Here is a 12,728-nt window from a genome sequence, read left to right on the forward strand (position 1 = left end):
GGTACTAGTATAATAAAATATTAAGAAGGAGGCAATACTGTAATATGATGAAAAGTAAGAGGAAATGATATACATGTAAGAATGAGAAAGCTCTTTGTAATATTCATGAGGAGGAGGCGGTCACACTCTGAAGGAGGCGGTCACACTGTATCTTTGAAATATTGATAAGGTAGGCGGGTTCCCAGCTCTCAGGAGAGGGGGTGATCCAATCATATCACATATTTATAAGGAGGCGTGGTCCTACTATTTAATGAATATGAATAAAGGAAGCTGTTTATAATATTAATGAGCTGTGAGAAGGAGGCGGTGATTCTATGAGGAGGAGAAGGTGATCCAATGACATGATATTGTGTGTATATATATATATATGAAGGAGGACAGATCTCTGTAATAACAGTGAAGAGAATGGTGCACAGGTTGCAGGAGGAGATCACACAATGTAGGAATGAGGGATAGAGGGGGCGTGGTGCACAGCGCTCAGGGGGGGCGGTGGTCCTGTCACATATTAATGAGGAGGCGGGGCCGGTTTATTCTGATGCCGCGGAGTGGGCGGGGAAGCTCCGCCCTCCCGGTGGGCGGTCCCTCCTCGGTGATAAACACAGAGCAGGTCGTTGCGGTGTCAGTGACGGCGGATCGGTGATCGGAGCGGACGGACGGCCGGAGATATCCAGCAGGGAGCGGAGCTGTGTTCACCCCGGGGCTCGGAGGAAGGTCGGTGTCGGGATCGGTGATGATCTTAGCGGGGTGGGATGGATGTCAGGGGACGTCATGGGGGTCCCTGCAGTGTGGTGGGGGAGGGGAGCTGCCAGCGTTGCTCCATGTAAACAGAGGGTGGATTGGGGGGTCAGGTTGCGCCCCCCCAATGGATGTCTTTCTTTATGGTGTAATGATCTGACCTTCTATGGTGGCTGCACATCTTCCAGATCACATTATACACCATACAATCTCCCCCCCCCCCATACAATTCCCCCCCCCCCCCCATACACCATACAATCCCCCTTCATGGCGGACGACTTTATACACCGTCCTCTCGTAGATCAATTTACCATCCGATGGGGAATACGATCAGAAGACGGATCGCATCGTTCCATGCGCCATACTCTAGGGCGATCGCCTTTCCTTCGGTTGGGTTTTTCCATCCAACGCGATCAGAATCGTTGCAATGAAATCGATTGATTTTTGCTGCAATCGTTCTTTCTATTATTCTTTGATCAGATTGGTCTGTGTGTGTGTGGCCGCCATTAGATCTAGCGGCAGCTTTGTAGTGCAGGGACCTGATTGGATGGATTGGGTTTGCCCTTCTGGTATGTAGATTGCTCGGAGATTGCCACGTGTATGATGGGCTTTGGGGGTCGGCTCGCCCCATTTGATGAGTGCGTTTTCCTCTCCTCCCAATGCAGAAAATAAGTCCCTGACCCGATTGGTGCTGCACCGAAACGCGTTGTGTTGGGGGTCTCGGTAACCATTAATGGTTCTGTCCCACGTCTGGCCAACGCGTTTCTGTGCAATTTTTAGCCCTTGTTCCCGACCCGCTCTAGTGTGAGCCCAGCCCAGGGCTTTTTCACCAAGTTTCCCGACCAATCACTGCGATGGGAGATTCGGCTTGAATGTCCGGCCGTCCAATGGCTGTATTGTTGGTGTCCTCTTGTAGATTGTATAGTGTACCGCCACCATAAAGGAGAGTATACAATCTGATTATGGGGGTGCTATAAAATCTACAATCTTGGGCTGGCCACGGGCCGATCGACATTTTTAGGGGGGAAACTCTGACATTATGAGGGGCGACTCTGATTGGTGGTTGTGAATTTCTAATGTGAAGGAGGGCCCTGATATCCATTTTATTAAAGCGGGGGTTCACCCTTAGAGGGCACTTTTCCCCCTTAGATTCCTGCTCGTTTTGTCTAGGGGAATCGGCTAGTTGTTTTAAAATATGATCCGTACTTACCTGTTTACGAGATGCATCTTCTCCGTCGCTTCCGGGTATGGGCTGCGGGAATGGGCGTTCCTATTTTGATTGACAGTCTTCCGAGAGGCTTCCGACGGTCGCATCCATCGCGTCACGATTTTCCGAAAGAAGCCGAACATCGGTGCGCAGGCGCAGTATAGAGCCGCACCGATGTTCGGCTTCTTTCGGAAAATCGTGACGCGATGGATGCGACCGTCGGAAGCCTCTCGGAAGACTGTCAATCAAGAAGGAACGCCCAGTCCCGCAGCCCATACCCGGAAGCGACGGAGAGGATGCATCTCGAAAACGGTAAGTACAGATCATATTTTAAAACAAATAGCCGATTCCCCTAGACAAAACGAGCAGGAATCTAAGGGGAAAAGAGGGAAAAAAACAGAAATGGGTGAACTCCCGCTTTAAGGAGGTTTTGTGCATTGACCAAGGCTCAGGTTTCCCATTGATAAGTAACAGTTTCATTCTAGACTGGGGGGCTTTGCGATTTTATATATTTTTTTTTACCCTACTACAGATACTTGTATCAGTAGTAGTAATTATTAATTTTATTTTTTTGTATTAAAAAATAAATAAAAATATATATATATATATATATATATATATATATATATATATATATATATATATTCTGTGCAAATTACTTTTTATATTCTGTGCAAATTACTTTTTATATTCTGTGCAAATTACTTTTTTTTTTATTTATTTTTTTGATCGAATAAAATTCTTTTAATCGGTACTCGCCTCCGCCGGCTTCTGGGCCTTCAGGGAGTTCGGTCGGAGATCCAGTAACGTCACGGACACCGGCGGGGCTTGCCGTGTCCATCTGAGGGGCTCCTTTGCTGTGCCTTCATATCTGCATGCCGGCGGGACCTTACTATCTGCCACACGCAAGGGCTGTTACACTTCCCTCTATCACTTCCCTCTATCACTTCCCTCTATCAACCTGGGATTCTACAACCATCCACTGGGAGTTGTGATAGTTCCCTTCATGGGACATCAACATGCCGGACTGATGGATTGACTGGATTCAGCAGTGGTATCGTTGTACACATTTTTATACCAGTATCATACTTGGCTACATGTTTTTATGACTGATTTTGGTACCGTTTGGTATTACTCACACCATTTTTACAGTTTATGTAGCTACATCGATTTTATCTCCAGTGCAATATTTATTTGGTTACCTACTTGAAGACTATAAACTTTTTAATGCTATTCCCATCGAGCGCTGCCTTTGTGTGTTTTTTGTATCCTGCTATCCATTTTTCCAGTGGTTGGTAGCTGCACTGGGAATCAGCCTGCAAGGAGATCAGCTAAAAGTAGTTGGATCTGTATGTGCGTTATAATTAATCAAAATTAGTCGATTAATCGATTAAAAAAAAAAGATTATTTGAACCGAAATTTTTTGGTATATGTGTGTGTATATGTGTGTGTATATGTGTGTGTATATGTGTGTGTATATGTGTGTGTATATGTGTGTGTATATGTGTGTGTATATGTGTGTGTATATGTGTGTATGTATGTATGTATGTGTGTGTGTATATATATATATATATATATATATATATATACTGTTACTGATCAAAAAATTTCTGTTCGATTAATCGTTTTATATATATATATATATATATATATCTGGGGGGGAAAAGGTAAATGCTGGACTAAAGAACATTCGTTTTATGAATGAATGCACATTCTGCTGGATGGCTATTGATGCAATTTTTTTAATGAACCCCAAAGTGTGAATGTGGGGGAACCTATGGGAACACATGTCGGCTGCACTGTTTCTTGGTTGAGCAAATGCAAATAAATGTTCTTAAAGGTCAGATCTTTCCCAATGCAGAGATCGGATTCCATGGTGTATGGCGCTTTCCCGTCCATCTGCCATCATTCCTCCTTCTGACCTCATTTTCTTGTAAATTCGGTTGTCAGATGTGTAAACGGCACTCATTGTGTCTGTTGTGCACAAAACCTTCATTGACTGTATTGTGCTCCCATCGCCTTCCTTACTTAGCAGAAATGCCGCGCCGCTGACTTTCCTCGACCCTGGAATCTGGCGATGTGCGAAGAACACAACGCTTTGATTGCGGCCAGGCACGGCACGTTGTTGTGTTGTAGGTCGGAGCGTGTGTGAACTGAGAGACACTGCATTTTTTTAATGTCCGCCTGCAACATCTGGCAGGCCGGCTCGTGTGGATGTAAACCTGGGCTGTGTAGTGGAACGCAGCGTGTGCTGGCACTCGTTCAGAGCGATCGGCAGGCAATTAACGAAGCCATCGTAGAACATCCCCGCTGCACATCAAACGTTTGCAAACACCGGGGGCTGCAGTAACGAGGCGCCGTCACGGAACGAGAAATGGCATTTCTGTGCGGCAGTTAAAGGGAGACGTGTACACGGTCATGGGGACATTAATGATCGTCTGCAGGGTCTTGGCAGGAAGATGCGGCATTGAAAAGCATGAAATGGGGATTTCAGTGCTTGCAGTTGGATGGCTGAGATCTTCCCCATCCATTAAATATGTATTATGCACATAAATTACTGACCTCGGACACGGGTTTTTATTTTGCTGATCTCTACGTATTGTACACGTGAGTTCATAGACAAAGGAGCTGCGCTTTTAGTAAAAAATAAATAAAAAAAGCTTTCACACGTGAGCTGAGCATCTTTAGCTGTATTGCTTTTTTATTTTAATTTTCATTTTTATTTTTTTGTTTTAGGCTTTGCATATTTTTGTAGGCATCTATGGCTTGAGATTTACTTTTGCCAACCATTCACAAATAGTTTCTGGTTATTTCTACTAGGGTTGTCCCGATACCAGTATCGGTACCGATACCGAGTATTTGCGGGAGTACTTGTACTCCCGCAAATGCCCCCGATGCCTAAATAGAATACTTAGACCCCCCGCCGCCGCTTAGTTAATACGGGCGGGGAACATTACAGCTTTCATTTGAATAGCTGTAGTGTTTCCCGCTGTGCCGCGTATAGACACTCCCCCTTGCTCGGAATTGTCCAATCACGAGCAAGGGGGAGTGTCTATACGCGGTGCGGCACACTACAGCTATTCAAATGAAAGCTGTAATGTTCCCCGCCTGTATTAACTAGGCGGCGGAATCTAGGTATGGGGGACATGGCTGCATCTATGGGGGGGACATGGCTGCATATATGGGGGATATGGGGGGGGACATGGCTGCATATATGGGGGATATGGGGGGGGACATGGCTGCATATATGGGGGGGGACATGGCTGCATATATGTGGGGGGACATGGCTGCATATGTGTGGGGGGGACATGGCTGCATTTGGGGACACATTTAAAAAAAGTATCGGTATCAGCGATTACTTGAAAAAAAGTATCGCTACTTGTACTCAGTCCTAAAAAAGTGGTATCGGGACAACCCTAATTTCTACAGTTGGTTTAGGCTTGTGTGTTTTTTTTTATGCTTGCACGGCGGATGCGCACTCTGTTCAGGGACGCGCACCCTAATGGTTGTCAAATTGGGACCAGCTGTTCATGCAGCTGCTGTGTCCCAATAGTTACCAACGGGACTGCCTGTGAGTGCACAGAACACCTGTACAGCCCTTTGCACGGGTCTACATATAGATATGCCCATGTGAATGAGGCCTCATGTTCAAGAATTGCAACGTTCTGTAGGGGTCTACAAGAACTGGAACTTTGGTCAGGTGGGTTGCAATCATGGGTGTCCGCAGGTATTGGGTCAAGTGCCCCTCCTCCCCTGGAATCAGATCAGCACATTCAGCACAGTGGTGTTGCTATGGGGGTGCGGGCAGCCAGTGGGGAGAGGGGGTAACGCGCCACCAGAGAGAGAGACTGAGCCACTGCCAGGGTACAGACCTGTTGCACTACTGACCAGAATCGCCCCTGGGGGAACTCGGGGTATGCGACCGTCCAGCCGGAGGGATCACTGTTGCAATTTCGCTGGGTCTGGTAAGGGAACCTGTCGGCCATTATCCATTACTTCTCCTAGGGACTGTACTACGCCTGCAGTTTCTGACCATGATGCAAGAATGACATTGTCCAAAAGGGGCGGCAAATGGGTGACTCTAAAATTATGCCCCCTCCCTTGAGAAAAGTTCTGCTGACACCCATGGCTGTATTTGGCCAGGCTGCCATAGATGACTTAGAAATGTAGAGTGATGGCTAAAGACAAAGTGGTCCATTATGGGACAGGATTTCCATACACAACCTTGTGGTCTTGCAATGCCTTTTTGGCCTTTATTCTGCCAAGTATGTTCAGCTCCCATAGCCATTCTATTTCAGGAGGGGAGGCAAGTACCTACAGTCAGCGCTAGGAAAAGGTTGTCTAGACCCCAGGGCCCTGAGGACGTGGTGGGACTGGAGCCCGAAACTCTGGGCGTGGGGTGACGGTTGGAGTACGCGGTTCTACCTTCTGAGCCAGCCGCGTAGTACCCTGGCTTACTTTCCTCGTCTCCGCGTACTCATATGCTAGCCGAGCCGCCTCGTTTAAGTTAGCGGGACGGCGATCTCGTACCCAGTCTTGTATGTCTGTGGCCAGGTCTTGGAAGAAATGTTCCATTAGGAACAGCTGCAATACTTCCTCCCCGGTGTTGGCCTTGCACCCTTGGACCCAAAGGGATGCCACCCTTTGTAACTGGTTGGCCCATTCCATGTGGGAGTCCACAGCCTTCTTCTTGGACTCCCGGAAGCGCCGGCGGTAGGCTTCTGGCGTTACGGCATATCGGGTTAGCAGCGCCTTCTTAACTTGCTGGTATTGTAAAATATCCTCTGGAGCGAGAGCCCGAAAGGCTTCATTGGCTTTGCCCGACAATTTCCCCGACAAAATAGTGACCCATTGGTCTGGTGGTACCTGGTGTAGTGAGCACTGCCTCTCAAAATCCGCCAAATATCCATCGATTTCCTCCTCACTTTCTACAAAAGCTTTAAATGCAGTGAACGGTATTTTCTTTCCTGTAGCCACGGGTGGGGGGGTAGGAACTGCAGGTGTAATGGGCTGTCTCGCTCTTACCAGTTCCAGTTCTTGTCCCCTCTTCGTTTGTATCTCCTCCCTTGCTTCCCGGAACAGCTGGTTGATTAGTTCCACGGACGTTTCTGGATACAAGGATAATCTCCGCTGTACAATCCCAGTAATTACATCTTCCTCGCTGACGGGTGCAAGGGGCTCCGTTCCTTCCATGGATCCATCCATTTCGTCCAGCTCCAGCAGGCCAGCTATCAGCTCCCTCCGTGGTCTGTTGCTGGCGCTCCTACCACGACTCTCTAATAAATCTTTTAGTGTGGATCTTTTCAGCCTGGCGTACTGCGATACGGTTATCAGAACTGGTGTCCCCTTAGAAGACTTTCCCCTTGGCCTCTTGTTCTAGTGACAACTAACATTTTTGGATTTTCCATCCCTTTCTGCCCTTGTGGTACTGGTCACAAGGGCAAATCAAGGGGTGACTCACCCCAGCACACACGACAATAAGTTTGCCAAGTCTAACCCTTATCCAAAAAAAATTCTACTTTAACCACTTAACGCCCGCCGCACGACTATTTACGTCCGCAAAATGGCACGGACAGGCAGATGTGTGTGTGTGTGTGTGTGTGTGTGTGTGTGTATAGATATAGATATAGATATATCTCTATCACGTCCTTGCCTTTCCGCGGGCAGCTTACCTCGGGGAGCGATCCGGGACGAGGGCACGGCTATTCGTTTATAGCTGCTCTGTCGCGATCGCTCCCCGGAGCTGAAGAACGGGGAGAGCCGTATGTAAACACGGCTTCCCCGTGCTTCACTGTGGCGGCGCATCGATCGTGTCATCCCCTTTATAGGGGAGACACAATCGATGACCTCAAACCTACAGCCACACCCCCCTACTGTTGTAAACACACACTAGGTAAAGCCTAACACGTGCAGCACCCCCCGTGGTTAACTCCCAAACTGCAACTGTCATTTTCACAATAAAGAATGCAATTTAAATGCATTTTTTGCTGTGAAAATGACAATGGTCCCAAAAATGTGTCAATTGTCAGAAGTGTCCGCCATAATGTCGCAGTCACGAAAAAAATCTCTGATCGCCGCCATTAGTAGTAGTAAAAAAAAAAAATACGTATCAGCCTTAACTGAGGAAAAAAAATGTTTTTGGGGGATATTTATTACAGCAAAAAATATTGCATTTTTTTCAAAATTGTCGCTCTATTTTTGTTTATAGCGCAAAAAATAAAAACCGCAGAGGTGATCAAATACCACCAAAAGAAAGCTCTATTTGTGGGGAAAAAGGGACGCCAATTTTGTTTGGGAGCCACGTCGGACGACCACTCAATTGTCTGTTAAAGCGACTCAGTGCCGAATAGCAAAACCTGGCCTGGGCATTTAGCAACAAAATGGTCCGGGGCTTAAGTGGTTAATCACATTTTTATAATGTTTTTGGTATTTGTGGACTTGCAATGGAAGAACAGGGATGATCTACAGGCAGCAGTAACCCATGGCAACCAATCAGAAACTCCCCTAACCGATTTCACTATAGCAAAATCTAAAATGTATAATATTTGGGCTGTTACATTTTGCGCATCGCAATTGACTTTTGTATTGCATAATTCCATACATGTGTTATACTGCTGACCCCGCTCTTTCTGAAATTATTTGGTTTCCATGGCGACGTTAGGCAGAAGGTTCTGTTTGGAATCTTTACTTGTATAAACTTGAAAGCAGATCAAGGCAAGGACTGGTCTGTGCCCCTAAGACGTTGATGAGCCTTGATTATCGGAAAGGATCCTGTTGGCGTGATTGCGACAGTCCTGCTGGAGTAGACGTTGCTCGGGAGGTGACGTTGCAGTGCTGAGTCAGTTGTCCTCTTTCCTTCACTATGATAACGTCGAGTAGAAAGACCGACGTGGCTTCATGTCCTTGTCTAACCCTTCCTGGCATTTGTTCTACTTATGTGGAAGGTGGATTCTGAGTAACACAGATATTTTATAGTCTTTATCAAAGTGCCTATTACAAGGGATTGTCGGTAACGCTTTATAGCAGCCCATGTCAGATTTTACCCTTTTGGACGCCTCGCTGTCTTTTTCTGAAAAGGTCCAATTATGATTGGTAGCAATGTTTTCGATAGCCTGTTCTTAGTATTGGTATTTTTTTAGGGCTGTGCAAATTAACTTTTAATTACCGTATTTATCGCGGTGTAGCGCGCTCTCGCGTATACCGCGCACCCCTAAAGTTGCCCCCGAAATTCCTGTAAAAAAAAGTTATATGATTTTATTACTTACAGTTTTGGTGTCTTCCCGGCGTCCGTCTGCGGCCTCAATGGTGTCCTCCCGGCTTCTCCAGCGCGCGCCTCAAGTCGAGTTCCCGCGCTCAGTTCGAACGCCTCCGCCGACATATACCGAGTGCAGTACACTCGGCAAGGCTCGGCTTCGCTCGCACTCACGCTCTGTGACGTTTATGAGTGAGCACGAGCCTAGCCGAATGTACCCGAGTGTACTGCACTCGGTATATGTCGGCAAAGGAATTCAAACTGAGCGCGGGAAGCGGCTATCGGCGTATATCGCGCACCCACGATTTTCCCCTTAATTTAAGGGGGAAAAAAGTGCGCGATATACGCCGATAAATACGGTAATCGATTAATCTTTAATTTTTTTTTGATTGATTACAATTCTTTTGATTTGTACTCGCCTCTCTGCCGGCTTCTGGGCCTTTAAGGAGTTCCGTCGGAGATCCGGTGATGTCAGACACCGGCGGGGCTTGCCGTGTCCATCTGAAGGGCTCCTTTGCTGTGCCTTCATATCTGCATGTTGGTGGGACCTTACTATCTGCCACACGCAAGGGCTGTTACACTTCCCTCTATCACTTCCCTCTATCAACCTGGGATTCTACAACCATCCACTGGGAGTTGTGATAGTTCCCTTCATGGGACATCCACATGCCGACGGACTGATGTTAACCCCTCCTCATCTGGGTTCAGCAGTGGTATCGTTGTACACATTTTTATACCAGTATCATACTTGGCTACATGTTTTCATGACTGCTTTTGGTACCGTTTGGTATTACTCACACTATTTTTACAGTTTATGTAGCTACATCGATTTTATCTCCAGTGCAATACAGGCATACCCCACTTTTAAAGCGGAGGTTCACCCTCAAAATGAACTTTCCAGCATCCTTAAAGCGGAAGTAAACCCATCAATTTAACAGTTTGAAAAAGCAGTTACATTCCTGGCATGCCGGGATTGCTAACTGTCACATTGGTTGTACTCTCAACCAAACTGTCAAACCATCCAATGGCTGGTGTCATAACTGATCACATGTGCAGCATCATGGCAGTTGAAGATTAAACAGAGGCCAAGACGCGCCTTAGCAGCCGTCAATCAACTCCTCTTTGCTTAGAAACGCCCATTCCCCGCAGGATTCCCCGCTCGGAGCCGGAAAACAAGGGCTCGTATAACGATAAGTACAAGTAAAAAAAAAAAAACAGCATACTGCAGATGATGGCAGTATGCTACAGCTAATGTCAAAAAGTGGATTTTTGGGCGAACCTCCGCTTTAAGTACACAATGGGGTTTATTTACTAAAGCTGGAATGCGCAAAATCAAGGCTCACTTCTGCATAAAAACCAATGAGCTTCCAGGTTTTATTACCAGGCTTAATTGAACAAGCTGGGATAAGAAGCTGATTGGTTTCTATGCAGAACTGAGCCTGATTTTGCGCTTTCCAGCATTAGTAAATAAACCCCATTGTGTACTTCAAAGTGGGGTATGCCTGTATTTATTTTGTTACCTACTTGAAGACTATAAAAGTTTTAATGCTATTCCCATCGAGCGCTGCCTTTGTGTGTTTTTTGTATCCTGCTATCCATTTTTCCAGTGGTTGGGAATCAGCCTGCAAGGAGATCAGCTAAAAGTAGTAGATCTGTATGTGCGTTATAATTAATCGAAATTAGTCGATTAATCGATTTAAAAACAAAACAAAAATTTTGATCAGTAACAGCCCTAGTATTTTTTCACTTTGATTTCCACCTCCAATGTATGCTACCGCCACTAAATGATAGATCCCCCGCCTGGTATAAAGTGGAGTTCCATCCAAAAATGGAACATCTGCTTTTTGAAATCCCTCCCCATTCGGTGGCTCATTTGGCACCTTTCAGGGGGGAGGAAGGAGCTGATACCTGTCTAATGCAGGTATTTGCTCCCACTTCCGGGCATAGATCACCGCAGTGACCTACGCCACGTCTGGCACCTACTCCGCCCCTGCTGTCTTCTGGGAAGACACACATGTCCCAGAAGACAGCAGGGACCAGTGGGATCGCGTGACTCGTGTATGCACAGCAGGGAACCAGGAAGTGAAGCCACAAGGTCTAAAAAAGGGAAAAAAAAATGTAAAGCGTTGCTTATGGAAATTAAGTGCCAAAGTTTGGCACCATTCCACAAGTGTGCGCAATTTTTTTTACTTGGTGTAACATCTTTCACAGTATACCAAAAAATTGGACAATATATATATATATATTTTTTTAACCACTTAAGACCCGGACCATTATGCAGGTTAAGGACCTTGCCCCTTTTTGCGATTCGGCACTGCGTCACTTTAACTGACAATTGCGTGGTCGTGTGATGTGGCTCCCAAACAAAATTGGTGCCCTTTTTTTTCCCCACAAATATAGCTTTGTTTTGGTGGTATCTAATCACCCCTGCAGTTTTTTTTTTTTTTTTTTTTTTTTTTTTTTTTTGCGCTATAAACAAAAATAGAGCGACAATTTTGAGAAAAATGCAATATTTTTTTACTTTTTGCCACAATAAATATCCCCAAAAATATATAAACTTTTCTTTTCCTCAGTTTAGGCCGATACATATTCTTCTACCTATTTTTGTTAAAAAAAAATCATAATAAGCATTTATCGATTGGTTTGTGCAAAATGTATAGTGTTTACAAAATAGGGGATAGTTTTATTGCATTTTTATTATTATTTTTTTTTTTTACTAATGGCGGTGATCAGCTTTTTTTTTTTTTTTTTGTTTCATGACTGCGACATTATGGCGGACACATCGGACAATTCTGACACATTTTTGGGACCATTGTCATTTTCACAGCAAAAAGTGCTATAAAAATGCACTGATTACTGTGAAAATTACAATTGCAGTTTAGGAGTTAACCACTAGGAGGCACACTGTAGGGGTTAAGTGTGACCTCCATATGTGTTTCTAACTGTAGGGGGGTGGACATGTGACATCATTGATTGTCTGTTCCCCGATATAGGGAAAGACGATCAATGACACTGCCACAGGGAAGGTGTGTTTACACACCTCTCCCCGTTCTTCAGCTCCGGTGACCAATCACGGGACACAGGCTGGGCTTAAGGAATCGCGTACGTGATTGTGCCATTCTGCCGACGTATATCGGCGTGAAGGGGTCCTTAAGTGGTTAAACCGTGTTTGAAAGATTGCTGAGCGAATACCGTGTGACATAAATTGCAATGCCTGCTATTTTATTCTCTAGGGTCTCTGCTAATTTATTTTTTTTTATTTTTTTTTCCTTCCTATGTGGTTGTGTTTCATGTTAGACTCAGCCTAGTTCCTTCGATTGGTTTTAGGCATAGGACCTCTTGAACTCTCCCGGAATACTCTGTACTTTTGTGTACCGACTTGCCCAGATGACGTAGAGAAACTGTGCCTGGAAATGGTTTGATCTCGAGGTGTTTGCTTTGTTTTGTAATGAGAATGACGTAATCCCAACCTTTCATTCACATTATGTACAAGTCCTGGGAGAGGTTGTGTAATCGGATGTATTTCTTTCCGTG

At 45.6% G+C, this 12,728-nt stretch overlaps 1 protein-coding gene across 1 annotated transcript in view; it reads left to right on the top strand.

Annotated features, from left to right (window-relative positions):
* The first annotated feature begins 597 nt into the window (after positions 1-597).
* Positions 598-12,728, top strand: part of SMOX (spermine oxidase) — a 63,241-nt gene continuing 51,110 nt past the window's right edge. The window contains exon 1 of the mRNA XM_040335487.1: positions 598-711. The gene's annotated coding sequence lies outside the window, so the exon portion shown is untranslated. The remainder of the gene's footprint in view (positions 712-12,728) is intronic.

This window comes from Rana temporaria, chromosome 1, assembly GCF_905171775.1.
Source record: "Rana temporaria chromosome 1, aRanTem1.1, whole genome shotgun sequence".
In the NCBI taxonomy this organism is placed as follows: Eukaryota; Metazoa; Chordata; class Amphibia; order Anura; family Ranidae; genus Rana; species Rana temporaria.